The sequence below is a fragment of the Bufo gargarizans genome, chromosome 2 (assembly GCF_014858855.1).
Source record: "Bufo gargarizans isolate SCDJY-AF-19 chromosome 2, ASM1485885v1, whole genome shotgun sequence".
Taxonomy (NCBI): domain Eukaryota; kingdom Metazoa; phylum Chordata; class Amphibia; order Anura; family Bufonidae; genus Bufo; species Bufo gargarizans.
This window is the reverse complement of record NC_058081.1, coordinates 337,727,878-337,749,800: the sequence shown is the minus strand read 5'-3', so window position 1 is coordinate 337,749,800 and position 21,923 is coordinate 337,727,878.

Sequence of the window (21,923 nt, the reverse complement as noted above, 5' to 3'; positions counted from 1 at the left end):
TCATTTTTTTTATTTATTTGCTAGTTTATTAGAGCTAGGCATGTATACCTGAGTTAGTCAATGATTGCTAAAAGATCTGTAATTACCTTATAATAACAGCTTTTATTAAAGTCTCCTGTCCCTTTCCACTGCTCCCTTAAAAGACTGTGGCTAGGGCTCATCTGTCTCCGGCTAGGAAGACAGAGGGGCGGTCCTTCACACTGCATGCCTGCATTAGGCTTCAGAGTGATGAGGTGTGTCTTTCAGTAATCCAATCTGATTGGCTGGCAGGAATCTTCTGGCTACAGAAAGTGTGTATGGGAAGTAAGGGAAGGCAGTTTTGGCCTCAGAGAACTGGCAGAGGAGCCATCTGGAGAAGACCCTTATATTGTAGGATTCAAGACAGCCGTAACTAAGAGAAAAACTCAAGGAAAACGGTGATATGTGAAGAAACTAAACATTGCTTTATGCATAATGCTGCTGCAGCAGTAACATATGCTAAAATTGATTTTTGACAGTTATCCTTTAAGAAAATAAAAATACTTCAATATTACTTTATTATAAATATATTCCCAAATACCTTTCATTAGTTATAATGGCTTGTTTTGTCTGGGGAGCAATCATCAGGGGAAATAAGATGGCCGCCATCCTATTAGTACACAAAAAACCTGTCCTAATCACATAGCAGGACAAGTTACTTCACAACACTGAGGTAAAGAGCTGCCTCATCCTCCTTTCTGCTCTACTGGTCAGGGATTATGATCCTGTGTACAGATGATAAGATCTTCAGCTGAATCTCTGTAGGAATGGAGTTCATGAGGAGATATAAAGTACAGGGAGTAGGTGGGGATGTGGATAATAAGCAGCAGCACTTGTATGCAGTTTCCATTATCACAGTCTGTCCTGTTCGTCTTCTCTGTACTTCATGTCTCCTCATGAACACCATTCCTTCAGAGATTCAGCTAAAGGTCTTATAAGCTGTATTCAGGATCCTGACAAGTAGAGCAGAGAGGAGGGATGAGGCAGCTCTTTACCTCAGTGATGTGAAGTTAATTGTCCTGCTATGTAATTAGGACAGGTTTTGTGTGTACTAATAGGTCGGCAGCCATTTTGTTTCCCCTGATAATTGCTCCCTAGACAAAATTAGCCATTATAACTAATGAAAGCTATTTGGGAATATATTTATAATATATTGCAGGGATCAGGAGCGACGTGCGTGCCAGGCAGTGGCGTAAGTATAACCTATGTGAGGGGCTTGGGCATTGGAGGGGGTTATTATAGGGGTTAGATAACCCCGTTAAGCCACTGTACACGTGTTACATTATGTAAAAAAAAATCTAGACAATAAAAACTGCACATAATTAATACTACTTATTTAACACACATAGAGGAGAACACTGTAAAAAAAAAAAGCCAAAATTGCCAATTTTAATCCTGACACCCAAAAAATCGAATAAAAAGTAATCTAAGGTTGTATGTACCCTGAAATGGTACCAGTTCAAACTATAGTTAGTTCCACAAAAAGGACTCATTCAGCTCTGTTATGGCTCTTTGAACGCAATGATACAGAAAACACTTTAGTGTAAAAACTAAAAAATATAAAAAACATACATTTAAAAAAAAAATAGCAAAACATTAAAAACATTTAGCATTACCATAATCATACAGACCCACATAATAAAGTTATCATGTCATTTATACCTCATGGTAAATGCAATATTTAAAAAGAAATCCAGAATTGCTGTTTTTGTTCTTCTACCCTGGGATAAAAAGTGTAAAAAATGTCGCAAGTAGACATATGAATAAAAAAGTACAGCTTGTGCTTTGAAAATGCATGCCCTTACACAGTTCCTTCAATGGAAAAATTAAAAAAAATCTCGTTTTCATTGTGCAAAACTAGTAAAGCATAGAAAACTAAGTTTGGTATTGCCTGCAGAATAAACTTGACATGTCATTATAGAACACTGTGAACACTATAAAAAATACTTTTTATTAGAACTGATTCCAGCTCACTTTCACATGATAATGCATTCTCTGTGCATTAAAAGGCCTGGAGAAAACTGTCCAAAGTCCAGATTAGTCAAGATATAAACTTTATAGGGGTCATTAAGAAATATACGCTACTTTGTGGCATATTAAAGGCACAGATTTGGTCACAAAGGGATTTTGCATCAAAATCTACGACTTGGTGGTGGAAAAAGGAGGCATGGCATGGGTGGGGAATAGGGGGGCCTGTCTCATTCACGACCGTTTATGGCAGGGAAAATGGTCTTAAACTATGCCAGCAAGGGAGCTGGTCTAGTTTAAACCATGCCGCATGGCCGGTGGCACCTATTCTTCCCCATATATAAAAAAAAATAATCCCACTGGAAAACCACTTTAAGGTGTGTATGTTTCACCAACCTGAAATTCAATATATATATATTTTTTTAACTCTTCAGAAGTAGATTTTCAAAAGAAACCAGGTGCTGATACATGTTGGGTATTACTACCAAGAATACAAATATCTTCTTACATTTATAGAAGCGCTTTTGCATTGTTGTTTTCACATTTTAGCTTCATAATTACCTCCTTCTAACCACACCATTTATCTTATGGATCGCTGCATTCCTACATTTATCATTTTGTTCTGCATGCTGTATTTTAATAGTATTGCAATGTTATATTATGTTTTGTAGTCTTCCCTTGCTAGCTATCTGCTTCCTTGTTTTTCTTCCTTCCAGATGACATATCTTTATCTCTCATTCTCTTTCCACCTCTTCTCTCTTTATGAGTAGCATGGGGCTTGTGTGTCCAGGATTTGAAGATAATATTGGGATCACAGTATATTCTCTTATTGTTTTTTGGTGACATCCTGTAAATCCCATATATCCCATAAATATTATATATCTTAATATATCTTATATGTGCTAACTGCACATGGATGAGCACATCTTGGAGATCTCATACCCTATAACATTGGCATTTTTGCTCATACCGGAAATGGTGTATAACATAAGGTTGCACCCCTTGATTCTAGTTCTACTACTTCATTTCATTAAAGTGCTGGATGGTTATGAGGAGATAGGGGTGACACAAAAGTCACAAGTGCTTGATTTGTACAATGGTCTTAACACATTATAGTAGTATATACAGTCAGGTCCATAAATATTGGGACATCGACACAATTCTAACATTTTTGGCTCTATACACCACCACAATGGGTTTTAAATGAAACAAACAAGATGTGAAATGAAACGAACTTCAGACTGTCAGCTTTAATTTGAGGGTATTTACATCGAAATCAGGTGAACGGTGTAGGAATTACAATAGTTTGCATATGTGCCTCCCACTTGTTAAGGGACCAAAAGTAATGGGACAGAATAATAATCATACATCAAACTTTCACTTTTTAATACTTGGTTGCAAATCCTTTGCAGTCAATTACAGCCTGAAGTCTGGAACGCATAGACATCACCAGACGCTGGGTTTCATTCCTGGTGACGCTCTGCCAGACCTCTACTGCAACTGTCTTCAGTTCCTGCTTGTTCTTGGGGCATTTTCCCTTCAGTTTTGTGCATGCTCAATCGGATTCAGGTCAGGTGATTGACTTGGTGATTGACTTGGCCATTGCATAACATTCCACTTCTTTCCCTTAAACTCTTTGGTTGCTTTTGTAGTATGCTTTGGGTCATTGTCCATCTGCACTGTGAAGAGCCGTCCAATGAGTTCTAAAGCATTTGGCTAAATATGAGCAGATAATATTGCCCGAAACACTTCAGAATTCATCCTTCTGCTTTTGTCAGCAGTCACATCATCAATAAATAAAGAGGATGATAAACCCCCATTTGTATTTACACAGATGTTGATTGCAGCCCGCCTCCTAATCCCTAAATTCTGGCTAAGTTCAGAAGTCCCAACTCTGGAACAGTGGGTCCAGAAAGTTGACCAGATCCATAGGTTTGAGGAATTGTCATCTTGGGAATCACGCACTCATGGGTCATTTCTCAAAAAATGGTCCCTATGGTCTAAGTACAGATCTCCCAAACAGTAGTATACTCTATTGATATCTATCTAGGTTGCAATTCATGTCGGTAGCCGCTTAGCAACTCCAAGTGACACGCTGCACACTCCTTACGGGAGGCACTCCAACCTCACATTCTAGGCTCATATGGTTTCCACACCAGCTCTTCCTGTCTTCACAGTTTTGGTTCCTGTCCTCTCCATATTGTGTTTTGCTTTAGATTGAATGCGACACCCCCAGGTGCCAAATAACGATCGATGCATCACTACTGTTTTCTGGATGTATGCCTGCTCTGTACTTCATATTATTATATTACATTTGCGAGGCCTGCGAGCCTATACCTTGGTATCCTGTTACCTCCTGTTATACTTTGAAATTTACAATAAAAATATAAATAAAAAATAAAAAAATAAAAAATATAAATACAAGAGAACCAGTTGCATTGGCAGCCATACATGCCCACGCCATGACACTACCACCACCATGCTTCACTGATGAGGTGGTATGCTTAGGATCATGAGCAGTTCCTTTCCTTCTCCATACTCTTCTCTTCCCATCACTCTGGTACAAGTTGATCTTGATCTCATCTGTCCATAGGATGTTGTTCCAGAACTGTGAAGGCTTTTTTAGATGTCATTTGGCAAACTCTAATCTGGTCTTCCTGTTTTTGTGGCTCACCAATGGTTTACATCTTGTGGTGAACCCTCTGTGAACCCTCTGTGTTCACTCTGGTGAAGTATTCTCTTGATTGTTGACTTTGACACACATACACCTACCTCCTGGAGAGTGTTCTTGATTTGGCCAACTCTTGTGAAGGGTGTTTTCTTCACCAGGGAAAGAATTCTTCGGTCATCCACCACAGTTGTTTTCCGTGGTCTTTTGGTGTTGCTGAGCTCACTGGTGCATTCCTTCCTTTTAAGAATGTTCCAAACAGTTGTTTTGGCCACGCCTAATGTTTTTGCTATCTCTCTGATGGGTTTGTTTTGTTTTTTCAGCCTAATGATGGCTTGCTTCACTGATAGTGACAGCTCTTTGGATCTCATCTTGAGAGTTGACAGCAACAGATTCCAAATGCAAATAGCACACTGGAAATGAACTCTGGACCTTGTATCTGCTCATTGTAATTGGTATAATGAGGGAATAACACACACCTGGCCATGGAACAGCTGAAAAGCCAATTGTCCTATTACTTTTGGTCCCCAACAAGTGGGAGGCACATATGCAAACTGTTGTAATTCCTACACCGTTCACCTGACTTGGATGCAAATATCCTCAAATTAAAGCAGACAGTCTGCAGTTAAAGCACATCTTGTTTGTTTCATTTCAAATCCATTGTGGTGGTGTATAGATTGTGTCAATGTCCCAATATTTATGGACCTGACTGTATAAAGCTGTCACAAGCCTATATCTGTAGAGATACTAAGAACATGGGGTGTGGTGGATAGTGTTTGATAATGGATCAGGTTCTGAAACATTATGTTAAAGTGGGGATGTTATTGTGCTGCACTGTGGTATTTGGTTCTGCTGTGGCAGTACATTGTGCTGCACTGTGGTATTTGGTTCTGCTGGGGCAGTACATTGTGCTGCACTGTGGTATTTGGTTCTACTAGGGCAGTAGATTGTGCTGCACTGTGGTATTTGGTTCTGTTGGGGCAGTACATTGTGCTGCACTGTGGTATTTGGTTTTGCCGGGGTAGTACATTGTGGGGAGTGGGATCTGTGGATAACACATACTGTATATATAACATCTTATGCTATATGTGTCATCCACAGATCCACCCCATGACAGTGTCATCCACAGATCTTCCTCCCTATAACATCCACAGATCCCACCCCATAACAGTGTCATCCACAGATCCCCCTCCCTATAACATCCACAGATCCCACCCCATAACAGTGTCATCCACAGATCCCCCTCTCTATAACAGTGTCATTCACAGATCCCCCTCCCTATAACAGTGTCATCGACAGATCCCCCTCCCTATAACAGTGTCATAACAGTGTCATTCACAGACCCCCCTCCCTATAACAGTGTCATCCACAGATCCCCCTCCCTATAACAGTGTCATCCACAGATCCCCCTCCCTATAACAGTGTCATTCACAGATCCCCCTCCCTATAACAGTGTCATCCACAGATCCCCCTCCCCGCCGCTCACAGGAGTGTACTTTTGACATTTCTAAACTGTAATCCATATCCTGCAGTAACTTTAACTTTAAATCAGGATTCAGCAGCTGCTCTTCTCTGCTAGTACCTTAACCTTACACCACTCAGCTAGCTTCGGTAACAGGGCCAGGCTACAGCCTACAGGCACTGTCTGTTAGTTGTTACCGAGCGAGTGCTGATTTCTGCAGGTCAGTGGTTACGGATTACAGTTGAGAAGAAATGTATACTCCTGTGAGCGGTCCAATGGCGGATCCAGAGCCTGGTCTCGGGAGGGGCACTTCCAGATTATTTTCTGTCTGACGCCACAAAACAATGTGGCTTATAGAACAGACTACACAGTGTAGAGGTATACTGTATATTGTGTGGCACAGCGTATGCTATATGTGTATATCATAAACATATTTCACATGAAAACTTACAATTACTTGGCTTGGCCCTTGGGGATCTCGGATACCATTTTAACACTTGGCTGGGGGGCTCGGTGGAGCTGGTGTTGTGTTTTATCCTAATGAGAAAGATTTCATAACAAGGATTTGGAGAAGGGGCAGTGTTGTCGCAGACCAGGGAGAGGCTGGTGCTGCTACTAGGGGGTCTTACCATGGGGGAGTAATAAAGCCCACCATAATGCCCCCCAGTAGAAATTATTCTCCTTATAATGTGACAGTGCCAGAAATACCCCCTTGTAATGCCCCCAGTTGAGCTAATGTCCCCATAGTGTCTCCATGATGTGCCAGTATAAAATGCCCCTATATAGTGCCCCCATAGTGCTCCTCTACCCCCTTCCTCCTAGTGCCCCCATAATGTACCAGTATAAAATGCCCCATATATAGTGCCCCAGTAGATGCCCTAAGTGCCCCCCATAATTTGCAAGTATAAAATACCCCTTCTTAGTGCCCCCTGTAGATGACCCCATAGTACTCCTCTCCCCCTTCCCCATAGTACCCACCATTATGTGTCCCAGTATAAAATGCTACTGTACAGAGTCCCCCATATAAAAAAAAACTTCTTTGTGGCCTAAGTAAATGCCCCTATAGTGGCCCCCAATAATGTGCCAGTAATAAGTGCCCCTAATCATGTGCCAGTAACAAGAGCCCCCATCACAAGCCAGTAATAAGAGCCCTCCCATCACATGCCAGTAAAAGGAACCCACATCACATGCCAGTAACAATAGCCCCCCATCACGTGCCAGTAACAAGAGCCCCCCCATCATGTGCCAGTAACAAGAGCCCCCATCATGTGCCAGTAACAAGAGCCCCCCAATGTGCCAGTAATAAGAGCCACCCCAATGTGCCAATAACAAAAGTCCCCCCATCATGTGCCAGTAACAAGAGCCCCCCCATCATGTGCCAGTAATAAGAGCCCTCATCACGTGCCAGTAATAAGAGCCCCCCCTCACGTGCCAATAATAAGAGCCCCCATCATGTGACAGTAATACGAGCCCCCCTTCATGTGCCAGTAATAAGAACCCCCATCATGTGCCAGTAATAAGAGCCCCCTTATCATGTGCCAATAATAGGAGCCCCTTATCACGTGCCAGTAATAAGAGCCCCCCCAATGTGCCAGTAACAAGAGCCCCCCATGTGCCAGTAAGAGCACCCATCACGTGCCAGTAATAAGCCCCCATCATGTGCCAGCCCAGTAACAAGAGCCCCCCCAATGTGCCAGTAAGAGCCCCATCACGTGCCAGTAATAAGCCCCCATCATGTGCCAGCCCAGTAACAAGAGCCCCCAATGTGCCAGTAACAAGAGCCCCCCCCAATGTGCCAGTAACAAGAGCCCCCCTAATGTGCCTGCAGCCTATCAGAGGAAGGGGAAGGGACACACCTCTCCCTCCCCTGCCCCGCCGCACTAGCACAGGCATCTGTATCGCTGTCCTGAGGACGGCGATACAGATGACTATGGAGATGAGTGCAATGGAAGTGCTCATGTCCCTGTGCCTTGCGGCTGCCGCCCCCCACTTCTGAGCAGCTCGGGGGGAATTGCCCCGTTGCCCCCTCCCCCTGGATCCGCCAGTCCGGCCCTGCACAGTGCACACCAAAATGAATGCGGTCATTTCAGTTCGGGGGGCACATGGGGGGGCACAGCATGATGTAGGGGGGGGGGGGCGTGGTATGGTTGTATAAGTGTGCACACCCTTAAACTAATATTTTGTTGAAGCACCTTTTGATTTAATTACAGCACTCAGTCTTTTTGTGTATGAGTCTATCAGCATGGCACATTTTGATTTGCCCACTCTTTGCAAATAAACTCCAAATCTGTCAGATTGCAAGGGCATCTCCTGTGCACAGCCCTCTTCAGATCACCCTACAGATTTTCAATCGGATTCAGGTCTGGGCTCTGGCTGGGCCATTCCAAAACTTTAATCTTCTTCTGGTAAAGCCATTCCTTTGTTGATTTGGATGTATGCTTTGGGTCGTTGTCATGCTGAAAGATGAAGTTCCTCTTCATGTTCAGCTTTCTAGCAGAAGCCTGAAGGTTTTGTGCCAATATTGACTGGTATTTGGAACTGTTCATAATTCCCTCTAGCTTAACTAAGGCCCCAGTTCTAGCTGAAGAAAAACAGCCCCAAAGCATGATGCTGCCACCCCCATGCTTCACTGTGTGTATGGTGTTCTTTTGGTGATGTGCAGTGTTGTTTTTGCGCCAAACATATCTTTTGGAATTATGGCCAAAAAGTTCAACCTTGGTTTCATCAGACCATAACACCTTTTCCCACATGCTTTTGGGAGACTTCAGATGTGTTTTTGCAAAATGTAGAAAAGGCTTTCGTCTTGCCACTCTACCCCATAGCCCAGACATATGAAGAATACGGAAGATTGTGGTCACATGTACCACACAGCCAGCACTTGCCAGATATTCCTGCAGCTCCTTTAATGTTTCTGTAGGCCTCTTGGTAGCCTCCCAGACCAGTTTTCTTCCTGTCTTTTCATCAATTTTGGAGGGACGTCCAGTTCTTGGTAATGTCACTGTTGTGCCATATTTTCTCCACTTGATGATGACTGTCTTCACTGTGTTCCATGGTATATCTAATGCCTTGGAAATTCTTTTGTACCCTTCTCCTGACTGATACCTTTTAACAATGAGATCCCAATGATGCTTTGGAAGCTCTCTGTGGACCATGGCTTTTGAGATCCCAATGATGCTTTGGAAGCTCTCTGAGGACCATGGCTTTTGCTGTGGGATGCGACTAAGAACATTTCAGGAAAGACCAACTAGAGCAGCTGACCTTTATTTGGGGTTAATCAGAGGCACTTTAAATGATGGCAGGTGTATGCTGACTCCTATTTAACATGATTTTGAATGTGATTGCTTAATTCTGAACACAGCTACATCCCCAGTTATAAGAGGGTGTGCACACTTGTGCAACCATATTATTTTAGTTTTTTGTTTTGTTTTCTTCCCTCCACCTAAAAGATTTTAGTTTGTTTTTCAATTGAGTTGTACAGTTTATAGGTCACATTAAAGGTGGAAAAAGTTCTGAAATGATTTATCTTTGTCTATTTTTTTTGTGTAGACTTTTTATATCCACTGTATCTAACTAATCTCAGAAAGTCACAAATTATAGGGGGGAGGAAGCAGAAATGCATATTTAGTTTCAAAACTTTCCATTGAGGTTCAGTAGTCCAGTGGAAATTCACAGTGGCCTTTCAAATGTTCCACTTGGCTGACATGATCTAGTAAGATAGAGATTTCACAGTGTGGCCATGCAAAAAAAAATTGGTACCTCCTGGCATCAACACTCAGTAAACACAATTTATTAACAGACCCCATGTTGTTTACTGCACAGAACATCTCACATTCTCATAAAAGCATGTTCATGACCACTTCAGCTTCTGCCTCTGGATTACCCAATCTCCCTGAATCGTCTGAATATCAAGGAGGCAGGAAAATGATTTTATCTACATAAATATCAGGCTACCTTTTATCTTGTAAAAGGGTGACCCGTATTGCTCTATGAGTGTTTCGAGCCCTAAGAACTGGCTTAGTACATCAGTTGTCTGTGTTCTTAAACAAATACCAAAGGAACTGGTCCCGAAAATGGAGCTCTAAGTCCACTGGTGCTCCGCAAATAATATGCCTAAACACATTTCCATTGTAAACACCGTTCTTACTCTCAAAGAACCTTTTTAAATTTTACTTCTGCTGCTTCCAAACAGAAATAGAAAGTTCAGATACATATTTACCAAAAATGTGTTTGCTCAAAATCATAAATAATTCAGTGAGACAAGCTTCCAATAAAGCACACCTCTAATTGCAATTCATCGCGGTGTCGCATTTATTGGAGTGGCCTTGTGAATGTGCAACGAATTGGTAAGCAGGATGTAGCCTGCCCCTAGTAACTGCACCCGTATATTTATAGAGATGTATTTCAAAAAGACTAATGGAAGCTTAATGACATGGTGGCTTATGGCACATCTAGTCTGGGACAATTATATGGTATGATCGTACATACAGTTGTGCAATTCATCCCTTAAGAGTATGGCCACACAGTCCGATTTGCTGATGCAGTTTTGGAAGCCAAAATCAAGAGGAGGGAAAGTATAAAGGAGAGATATGACTTCTCCTCTTTTTTGAACTCACTCCTGGTTTTGGCTTCCAAAACTGCATGCAAAAACCTGAATGTGTGGTTGTACCCTTAGTGTGGGTGTGCCCAAGCAACAAGTCATGCACGTTTTATTGTGTCCTAACTAAAGGCAATATAAACTAGTGACAGATCCCCTAAACAAAATGCTGGGTCACTTATTTTGCTAAAGCCTTGTATTGAACAGTTCCAGTGCATAATGATGAGTCCTGAATATTCAAGAGCGCCTGATTTTCTCTGCCCCCTGCTGCTAATTGAGTTGGAAAAAACTGTCAATCAGTGACAGGAGAGTGGATAAAAGCCAGGAGCTCATGAATATGGGGACTCACTGGCATGTGCTGGAACTGTTAGAACCTAGCAGCATAAATCTGGTGAGAAAAATGCCTTTAAGGGGGTGATCCAAGACGTAGGATAGGTGCTAAGTGCCTGACTGTTGAAAGTCTAAATGCTGGGAGCCCCACCATTCACAAGAATGGTGTCCTGTGCCCCCTCATATGAGAATGGAGCAGAAGTTGCATGTGTGCTGCTGCTCGTTTAACTATAAGGGACCAAAAGAGATAGCAAAGTGCTGTACTCAACTTCTCGTCAACAGTCCCATAAAACGGAATGAAGCAGCCCCTCCATTCATACAAGGGGACACAGGACCCCCATTCTCGTGATTAGCAGGTGCCCGATGACTGGAACTTATAAGTTATCCTGTGTATACAGTGGTTCTTGAAAGTATGTGAACGATCCAGAATTTTCTATATTTCTACATGAATTTGACCAATACCTATATCAGATTTTCACACAAGTCCTAAAAGTACAGATAACCAAATTAAACAAAAAATATTAAACTTTCATTTAGTTATTGAGGAAAATGATCCAATACCATGTCTGTGAGAGGTAAAAGTATGTGAACCTTTAGGATTGGCAGATAATTTGAAGGTGAGATGTGTTTTCAATCAATGGGATGACAATTAGGAGGCCCGTTTTATTTACAAAACAGAGATCAACGTCTGATCTCCACAACACGTTTGTGGAAATGTATGATGGCACAAAGGAGATCTCAGAGGACCCCAGAAGAAAAGTTGTTGATGCTCATCATGCTGGAAAAGGTTAAAAAAAAAACATCATTCCAAAGTCAGACAAATCATGTACAAATGGAGGACAGTCAAGACCATAAAGATCACACCAAAAGCAAGGAGTGTAATAGTTCATGAAGTCACAAAGGAACCCAAGGAACCTCTAAGCAACTAAAGGCCCTTCTCATGTTAGCTAATGGTAATGTTCAATAGTCCACCATCAGCAGGACACTGAACAATGATATGCATGGCAGGACTGCTGCTTTCCAAAAAGAACATTGCTGCCCATCTGCAGTTTACTAAAGATAACCTGGACAATCCATAAGGCCATTGGAACAATGTTTTGTGGACAGATAAGACCAAAACAGAACGTTATTGTTTAATGAAAGGAAAACACTGCATTCAAGCATAAAAACCTTGTCCCATCTGTGAAACATGGTGGTGGTAATATCATGGTTTGGGCTTGTTTTGCTGCATCGGGACCAAGGAGGCTTTCCATCATTGACGGAACAATTAATTTTGAGTTATACCAGAAAATTGTAAAGGAAAATATCAGGACATGTGTCTGTAAGGTTAATCTTAAGAAAATGTGGGTCATGCACACACGATGTTCTATCAAAGAATGGTTAAAGGCAAATAAAGTTAAAGTGGCCAAATCAGTCCAGACTTTAATTCAATAGAAATGTTGTGGAAGGAACTGAAGCAAGCAGTTCATGGGAGGAATCCATTAACATAACAGAGTTTAAACTGCTTTGTCTGGAGGAATGGGCTAAAATTTCTGGAAAAATTACCGGAAACATTTAGTTGCAGGTACACTAGATATACCAGGGGTCACACCAGATACTGAAAGCAAAGGTTTACACACTTTTGCCACTCACAGACACATGATATTTGATTGTTTTCCAAAATAAATAAATGGCTAAGTCTAATATTTATGATTTATTTGTTTGATTTAATTATCTTTATCTAATTTTAAGACTTGTGTGAAAATATAATGTAGTTTTAGGTCAAACTACATTATTACCACAAACTACTACTGTATATTTCTATGCAGAAATAAAGAACATTTTGAAGTGTTAACAAAGTTTCAAAGACTACTGCAGCTAATAAATTTAAATTTTGGGACAACCCCTTTAAAGATTGAGCCTGACCTTTCATCACAAGGTGAGAATGTATGTTTTTCATGTTACATTGTGCACTTTGGTGGCTTACATAAATGGCAACAATCATTACCCTTAGGGTACTTTCACACTTGCGGCAGGACGAAACCGATAGGCTGTTCACCATATCTGATCCGTCCTGCGGCTATTTCGCTTTGCCGCCGGACCGCCGCTCCGTCCCCATTGACTATAATGGGGACGGGGGCAGAGCTCTGGCGCAGCACGGCGGTGCACGGCGAAAGGCCGCCGGACTAAAATTACTGCATGTCAGGCTTTTTAGTCCGGCGGCTTTCTCCGTGCACCGCCGTGCTGCGCCGGAGCTCTGCCCCGTCCCCATTATAGTTAATGGGGACGGAGCGGCGGTCCGGCGGCACGGCGAAATAGCCGCAGGACGGATCCGACATGGTGAACAGCCTGTTGGATCCGTCCTGCCGCAAGTGTGAAAGTACCCTAAGGGTATTGGGTGATTGATTTTAAAAAACAGAAGTCATACCTGTCCTTAATGCTTTCTCTCATTTCTACGATCCACTCCACTGCATTTGGCTTCCAAAACTGCATCAGGAATCCTGAATATGTGTCTTCATCCCAAGGATATGGTCACATGTCAACAGATTTGTTGCAGAAATATCTTTCAATGAAAATCAGTTCCAACCATCTAAATGGAGTTGTTTCTGCAGCATGTGCATGGATTCCTGCTATTCCCATGTAGATGAACAGGACAATGGTACAAATGTCTGAAATTAATCTGCTGCTTGTGAACATATGTAAGTGAATCTCTGAAATGTACAGGGTTGATAGAAGGCAGTGAACTGGGAAAACAGCTCTAATCTGCTAATTTGCCTGGCTGGCTTTTACGTTAAAAGTCAATTTTCAGAATTTAAAGTATAGCTGCAACAGACTGTCCAACCCTCTCACGGGAATGTTTAATAGCATTCCTCACCAAAATGGGAGCAATATGCTGCAGGTCTCTGGGTTGCTAGAGACGCTGACATTTTCTCCATTTCATTTTCTAAAGTCTCGTGCACCACCAGGAACATCCCTGACAATTCATGCCTATGTCCAATATTTGGGGAGGACACCAGCTACCTGTGAACTTTCAGTACCAGTGATTCAGGATGAGGCGCACAGGGCATATATTCTTATTACTTGCTGACCGTTGATTACTGGGAGTTCCAATTGATGGATCCCTAGTAATTAGCTGTAATCTCTGGCAAGCGTAGTCCTAAACGGAAACTCAACATTGTATAATTACCATTGAAACCAATAAGACATTAATTAATGTACAGATATGCTGGATCCTCAAGAGCAAGAGATACGTTTTTGTCAATGCTCACTGCTAATACATGGTCCGAAAATGTGCACCTCTATTAAGCCAGAATTCCCTATTAGGGTATCTGAAAATCTCGGAAAACCCTTTTAATGTTTTAGCAATGCTTGCTATCCCTGCCCTAACAGAGTATATGGACAAAGGTTGTGCTAATGGCAGGTGTGTTGCTAAGATCTTAAAAGTATGTAACCACAATATAGTGATGTGATTAGATATTACACACACAAAACACACTATGCAAAAATATACTGTATATATATTACTAATGGTACCACCCTACAAAGCCCAAAGAGACCACCCCACCATGACTACTACCGTTGCCACTACATAAGGATAGAATAATACTACCATACTGTTACTGAACAAAGCACACTGTACAAAAAACATTATCCTCATACAGTGAACATATAGTGGTAGATACTAGCTCCACACAAGTGCTCAGCAAACCTTATACATGAATATAGTACAGTAAAATCCAGTCACTTACAGTTGATGTGTTCTCTGAGGATAGGTCATCAATATTAAAAAGTAGTAACGCCCCCTGAGTACCCCCTAAAAAGTAATAGTGCTCCATTAGTACACCCAGTAATAATGCCCCATGTGCCCCTTGGAAAATAATAGTGGCCCCTTTTGACTCTATAATGCCCATTATATGCCTCTTTAAAAGTAATATTCCCTCATAAGTACACGTAAACGTAACAATGTCCAATGAGTTCCCCTATGAAAGTAATAATGCCCCCTGAGTGCCCCCTAAAAAGTAATAATACTCCATGGGTACACCCATAAAAAGTAAAAATGCCCCTTGAGTGCCCGAAAAAAGCAATTTGTGTCCCACACAATAAAAATTACGATTGCTGTGCCCCATGGCTCCCTGCTCTATCATAACATCCGAAGCGGTGCTTGCCCAGGAAACCAGGGCATTGGGCCAGAAGTCTAGGGGATTTTCTCCGGATGCCCAGTGCTGCCTAATGGGATAACATTATTAATCATGCTCTCAATATTGAAAACTGAATTAGCATTAGAATTTAGTAGTAAAACTTTGATTTTGTATTGCAAAATTCTCACATCATTTCAACCACTGCATTCCATGATAAGTGGCTCCCTGTGATTCAGTTAATATGACAGTCCTTGTAGACTGCTAGATTCTTATCTTTAAAAGGCTGAAGTGACCACATAAACGTTGTGAATCCCCACTAAATATGTCAGTCTTGATGAATTCCACCTATGTTCACTGTCCCTTATGGGGATACCTTGGAATTCCTAAAGTGGGAGTGTGGATTTCTTCTTAGCCCAAAATGTACAGCCAGGTAAGTAGGAAACCAGCAGCAGAAAAGTGCTGGCGCTCTGTGTTTCCTCTCATGGTTTACAGTAAATAGCCTGCAATATGTGATTTCTGATACCATTTTGATTTATTTGATGGCGACACTTTCCCAGTGGAATCGTGGCTTTCAGTGGACATACATTTTGTCAGTAAACATGACTTCAATCATTTCTTCATGTTTAAAAAAGGTGCTCCTGAAAGACTCACTTCAGCAAAATGTAGAAGTATATAATGGATATATAGTATATAAAACTTCCTCATAGTTTTAAGTGAACCCTATTTCAAAACTGCAATACTTTTGAACTGCATACATTTTCATTTAACCACTTCAACCCCGCTAGCTAAAACACCCTTAATGACCAGGCCACTTTTTACACTTCGGCACTACACTACTTTCACCGTTTATCGCTCGGTCATGCAACTTACCACCCAAATGAATTTTACCTCCTTTTCTTCTCACTAATAGAGCTTTCATTTTGTGGTATTTTATTGCTGCTGACATTTTAACTTTTTTTGTTATTAATCAAAATGTAACGATTTTTTTGCAAAAAAATGACATTTTTCACTTTCAGCTGTAAAATTTTGCAAAAAAAACCCGACATCCATGTATAAATTTTTCGCCAAATTTATTGTTCTACATGTCTTTGATAAAAAAAAAAATGTTTGGGCAAAAAAAAAAAAAATGGTTTGGGTAAAAGTTATAGCGTTTACACACTATGGTACAAAAATGTGAATTTCCGCTTTTTGAAGCAGCTCTGACTTTCTGAGCACCTGTCATGATTCCTGAGGTTCTACAATGCCCAAACAGTAGAAAAACCCCACAAATGACCCAATTTCGGAAAGTAGACACCCTAAGGTATTCGCTGATGGGCATAGTGAGTTCATAGAACTTTTTATTTTTTGTCACAAGTTAGCGGAAAATGATGATTTTTTTTAATATTTTTTTTTTCCTTACAAAGTCTCATATTCCACTAACTTGCGACAAAAAATTAAAAATTCTAGGAACTCGCCGTGCCCCTCACGGAATACCTTGGGGTGTCTTCTTTCCAAAATGGGGTCACTTGTGGCGTAGTTATACTGCCCTGGCAATTTAGGGGCCCATATGTGTGAGAAGTAGTTTGCAATCAAAATCTGTAAAAAATGACTGGTGAAATCCAAAAGGTGCACTTTGGAATGTGGGTCCCTTTGCCCACCTTGGCAGCAAAAAAGTGTCACACATCTGGTATCGCCGTACTCAGGAGAAGTTGGGGAATGTGTTTTTGGGGTGTCATTTTACATATAACCATGCTGGGTGAGAGAAATATCTTGGCAAAAGACAACTTTTCCCATTTTTTATACAAAGTTGGCATTTGACCAAGATATTTTTCTCACCCAGCATGGGTATATGTAAAATGACACCCCAAAACACATTTCCCAACTTCTCCTGAGTACGGCGATACCAGATGTGTGACACTTTTTTGCAGCCAAGGTGGGCAAAGGGGCACATATTCCAAAGAGCACCTTTTGGATTTTGCAGGCCATTTTTTACACATTTTGATTGCAAAGTACTTCTCACACATTTGGGCCCCTAAATTGCCAGGGAAGTATAACTACCCCACAAGTGACCCCATGTTGGAAAGAAGACACCCCAAGGTATTCCGTAAGGGGCATGGCGAGTTCCTAGAATTTTTAATTTTTTGTCACAAGTTAGCGGAAAATGATGATTTTTTTTTTTTCTTACAATGTCTCATATTCCACTAACTTGCAACAAAAAATAAAAAATTCTAGGAACTCGCTGTGCCCCTCACGGAATACCTTGGGGTGTCTTCTTTCCAAAATGGGGTCACTTGTGGCGTAGTTATACTGCCCTGGCAATTTAGGGGCCCAAATGTGTGAGAAGTACTTTGCAATCAAAATGTGTAAAAAATGGCCTGCGAAATCCGAAAGGTGCACTTTCGAATATGTGCCCCTTTGCCCACCTTGGCTGCAAAAAAGTGTCACACATCTGGTATCGTTGTACTCAGGAGAAGTTGGGGAATGTGTTTTGGGGTGTCATTTTACATATACCCATGCTGGGTGAGAGAAATATCTTGGCAAAAGACAACTTTTCCCATTTTTTTATACAAAGTTGGCATTTGACCAAGATATTTCTCTCACCCAGCATGGGTATATGTAAAATGACACCCCAAAACACATTCCACAACTTCTCCTGAGTACGGCGATACCAGATGTGTGACACTTTTGCGCATCTAGGCTGCAAAAGTGCCCAAATTCCTTTTAGGAGGGCATTTTTAGACATTTGGATCCCAGACTTCTTCTCACGCTTTAGGGCCCCTAAAAAGCCAGGGCAGTATAAATACCCCACATGTGACCCCACTTTGGAAAGAAGACACCCCAAGGTATTCAATGAGGGGCATGGCGAGTTCATAGAAATGTATTTTTTTGGCATAAGTTAGCGGAAATTGATTTTTTTTTTTGTTTTTCTCACAAAGTCTCACTTTCTGCTAACTTAGGACAAAAATTTTAATCTTTCATGGACTCAATATGCCCCTCAGCGAATACCTTGGGGTGTCTTCTTTCCAAAATGGGGTCAGTTGTGGGGTGTTTGTACTGCCCTGGCATTTGAGGGTCTCCGCAATCATTACATGTATGGCCAGCATTAGGAGTTTCTGCTATTCTCCTTATATTGAGCATACAGGTAATGAGATTTTTTTTTCCGTTCAGCCTCTGGGCTGAAAGAAAAAAATGAACGGCACAGATTTCTTCATTCACATCGATCAATGTGGATGAAAAAATCTCTGCCCACATAGGAGCTCCGCCCAACATCCATACCCACTTAGGCAAACCAGATTTCTCCATTCACATCAATCGATGTGGATGAATAAATCATTGCCGGGATTTATTTTATTTTTTTACATACAAAGTGTTTGCCAAAGCATAGGAACGCCGCCTCCTCCTCAGCTAATATACCTTGGCAAACGTATCTGTTACTGCAGAGTAGAAATCTCGTCTTGCAGCGCCGCATACACCGACTTGCGTGTAATCTGACAGCAGCGCAATGCTTCTGTCAGAATGCACATCAGTGCTGCAGCTAGTCGATCGGTTGGTCCACCTGGAAGGTAAAAAAATAAATAAAAAAAAAACAGGCCGCAACGCAATAATTTTATTAACTTTGGAACAGAACATATAAACTTTAACTTTTTGAACTAAACATTAACCTTTTTGCTTACTGGTGTTTTTTTTTTTTAGTTTTTTTTTACCTTTATAGAACAAACCTCTCCTTCCCCATGGGTCAATGTGCAAAGCGCAAATCGCCCAAAGATGTGGCGAAGTGCGTTATGCACTTTGTCCCAGGTGAAAGGAGAGGTTTGCAGCAGCTGTATGTGAATGGGCCCTAATAGCCCTGTGTGCCTGTCCTGGTGAGATGATCCCTATGCTAGGTGTACCTGTGTGTGGTACTTCCGGAAACACTCTCCAAAGCATAGGGCAGGGTGGTCAGGACAGTCAGGACAGAAATAGTGGGTGTCACGCCTTATTCCACTCCTGCTACAGACACGACATTTTTTTCGGGGTGGCGGTCGGTTTGAGGTACCAGGAACGACACTGGAGAAATGTCGCTCATGTAGAAGGCTAACTACACTGGTGGATGGGGCCACGGAACCTCCTGGGTACAGGAGGTTCGTGATGATCTCTTCCTGAAATTTGAGGAAGGATCCAGTTCTCCCAGCCTTACTGTAGAGAACAAAACTATTATACAGAGCCAATTGAATTAAATATACAGACACCTTCTTATACCAGCGTCTGGTTCTGCGGGACACTAAATGCAGAGCCAACATCTGGTCATTGAAGTCCACCCCTCCTATGAGCAAATTATAGTCGTGGACTGAGAGGGGCTTTTCAATGACACGGGTTGCTCGCTCAATTTGGATTGTCATGTCTGCGTGAATGGAGGAGAGCATGTAAACGTCACGCTTGTCTCTCCATTTCACCGCGAGCAGTTCTTCGTTACACAGTGCGGCCCTCTGCCCCCTTGCAAGACGGGTGGTAACGAGCCGCTGGGGGAAGCCCGCGCGACTAGTTCGCGCGGTGCCACAGGCGCCAATCCGTTCTAGAAACAAATGCCTAAAGAGGGCCACACTTGTGTAAAAATTGTCCACATAAAGATGGTACCCCTTGCCGTATAAGGGTGACACCAAGTCCCAGACTGTCTTCCCACTGCTCCCCAGGTAGTCAGGGCAACCAACCGGCTCCAGGGTCTGATCTTTACCCTCATAGATCCGAAATTTGTGGGTATAACCTGTGGCCCTTTCACAGAGCTTATACAATTTGACCCCATACCGGGCGCGCTTGCTTGGGATGTATTGTTTGAAGCCAAGGCGCCCGGTAAAATGTATCAGGGACTCGTCTACGCAGATGTTTTGCTCAGGGGTATACAAATCTGCAAATTTCAGGTTGAAATGGTCTATGAGGGGCCGAATTTTGTGGAGCCGGTCAAAAGCAGGGTGGCCTCTGGGACGGGAGGTGCTGTTATCACTAAAGGGCAGGAAACGCAGGATGGCCTCAAAACGTGCCCTGGACATAGCAGCAGAGAACATGGGCATGTGATGAATTGGGTTCGTGGACCAATATGACCGCAATTCATGCTTTTTAGTTAGACCCATGTTGAGGAGGAGGCCCAGAAAAGTTTTAATTTCGGAAACTTGGACTGGTTTCCACCGGAAAGACTGGGCATAAGAGCTTCCCGGGTTGGCGAATATAAATTGTGTGGCATACTGGTTTGTTTCTGCCACGACTAAGTCCAAGAGCTCCGCAGTCAAGAACAGCTCAAAAAATCCCAGGGCCGAACCGATCTGAGCTGTCTCAACCCGAACTCCAGACTGGGCAGTGAAAGGGAAAACTACAGGTGCGGCTGAAGTAGGGGACTGCCAATCAGGGTTTGCCAGCACCTCAGGGATTCTAGGGGCTCTACGGGCACGTCTTTGCGGTGGCTGCGACGGGGTCACTACTGCTCGTGCCACCGTACCAGCTTCATCTGCCCTTCTGGTGCTCGCCACTTCACCAGGTTGTACGGCAGTGCTGGTACTAGGTCCAGGAAGGGCTGCGCTGCTGGTGTATGCCTCACCACGTAATCCGACAGCACCAGCCCCACTCTGCTGCTCTTGAAACGGATCCTGCACAACCTGCGGTCTAGCGACACGGGGCCGGGTACGCCCGGTTGCTATCAGGGACCTCAGCCTCCTCGTCCGAACTTTGGGTCAGAGAGCCACTGCTTTCTACAGGTTCGTATTCTGACCCGCTAGATTCGTCAGATGAGGGTTCCCATTCCTCATCCGACTGGGTCAGAAGCCTGTAGGCCTCTTCAGAAGAATACCCCCTGTTTGACATTTGGGCAACTAAATTTAGGGGTATTCCCTGAGACTACCCAAGAAAAAAAAGCAAGCCTGTCTTACAAAGGGGAGGCTAGCGAAGTACCGGAGGCCGCTGCGGTTGATAAAAAATATCAAAACTGATTTTTTTTATCGCCGCAGTGCGTGTAAAGTGAATATGCAGTGATCAAAAAAAATATATATTTTTTGTCACTGCGGTGGGGCGGGCGTGGGTGAACGCACGTGTGGGCGACCGATCAGGCCTGATCGGGCAAACACTGCGTTTTGGGTGGAGGGCGAACTAAAGTGACACTAATACTATTATAGATCTGACCGTGATCAGTTTTGATCACTTCCAGATACTATAAAAGTACAAATGCTGATTAGCGATACGCTAATCAGCGAATAAGGGACTGCGGTGCAGTGGGCTGGGCGCTAACTGATCGCTAAACTACCTAACCAAGGGGCCTAAACTATACCTAAAACCTAACGGTCAATACCAGTGAAAAAAAAAAAGTGATAGTTTGCACTGATCACTTTTTTCCTTTTCACTAGTGATTGACAGGGGCAAGAAGGGGTGATCAAAGGGTTAATTGGGTGCTGGGAGGTGATCTGGGGCTAGTATGTGGTGTTGGTGGGTACTCACAGTGATGTGTGCTCCTCTGCTCCTCTGCTGGAACCAACCGACCAAAAGAAGGAGCAGAGGAGCACAGCAGCCATATAACCACATCATATTTACTAATATGATGGGTTATCTGGCTGCTGATTCATTTTTTTGAAAATCATCAACCTGCCAGCCACGATCATTGGCTGGCAAGTTGATGACGAACTTGTCCTTTGAATTTTGCCGGCCCGCGATGCGCATGCGCGGGCCGGCTTTCCCCGAAATCTCGCGTCTCGTGAGAGGACGCATCTGCGCATCCACCCAGAACAACACGACCGCCGCGAAGACGCAATCCTGCGTACGGCGGTCATG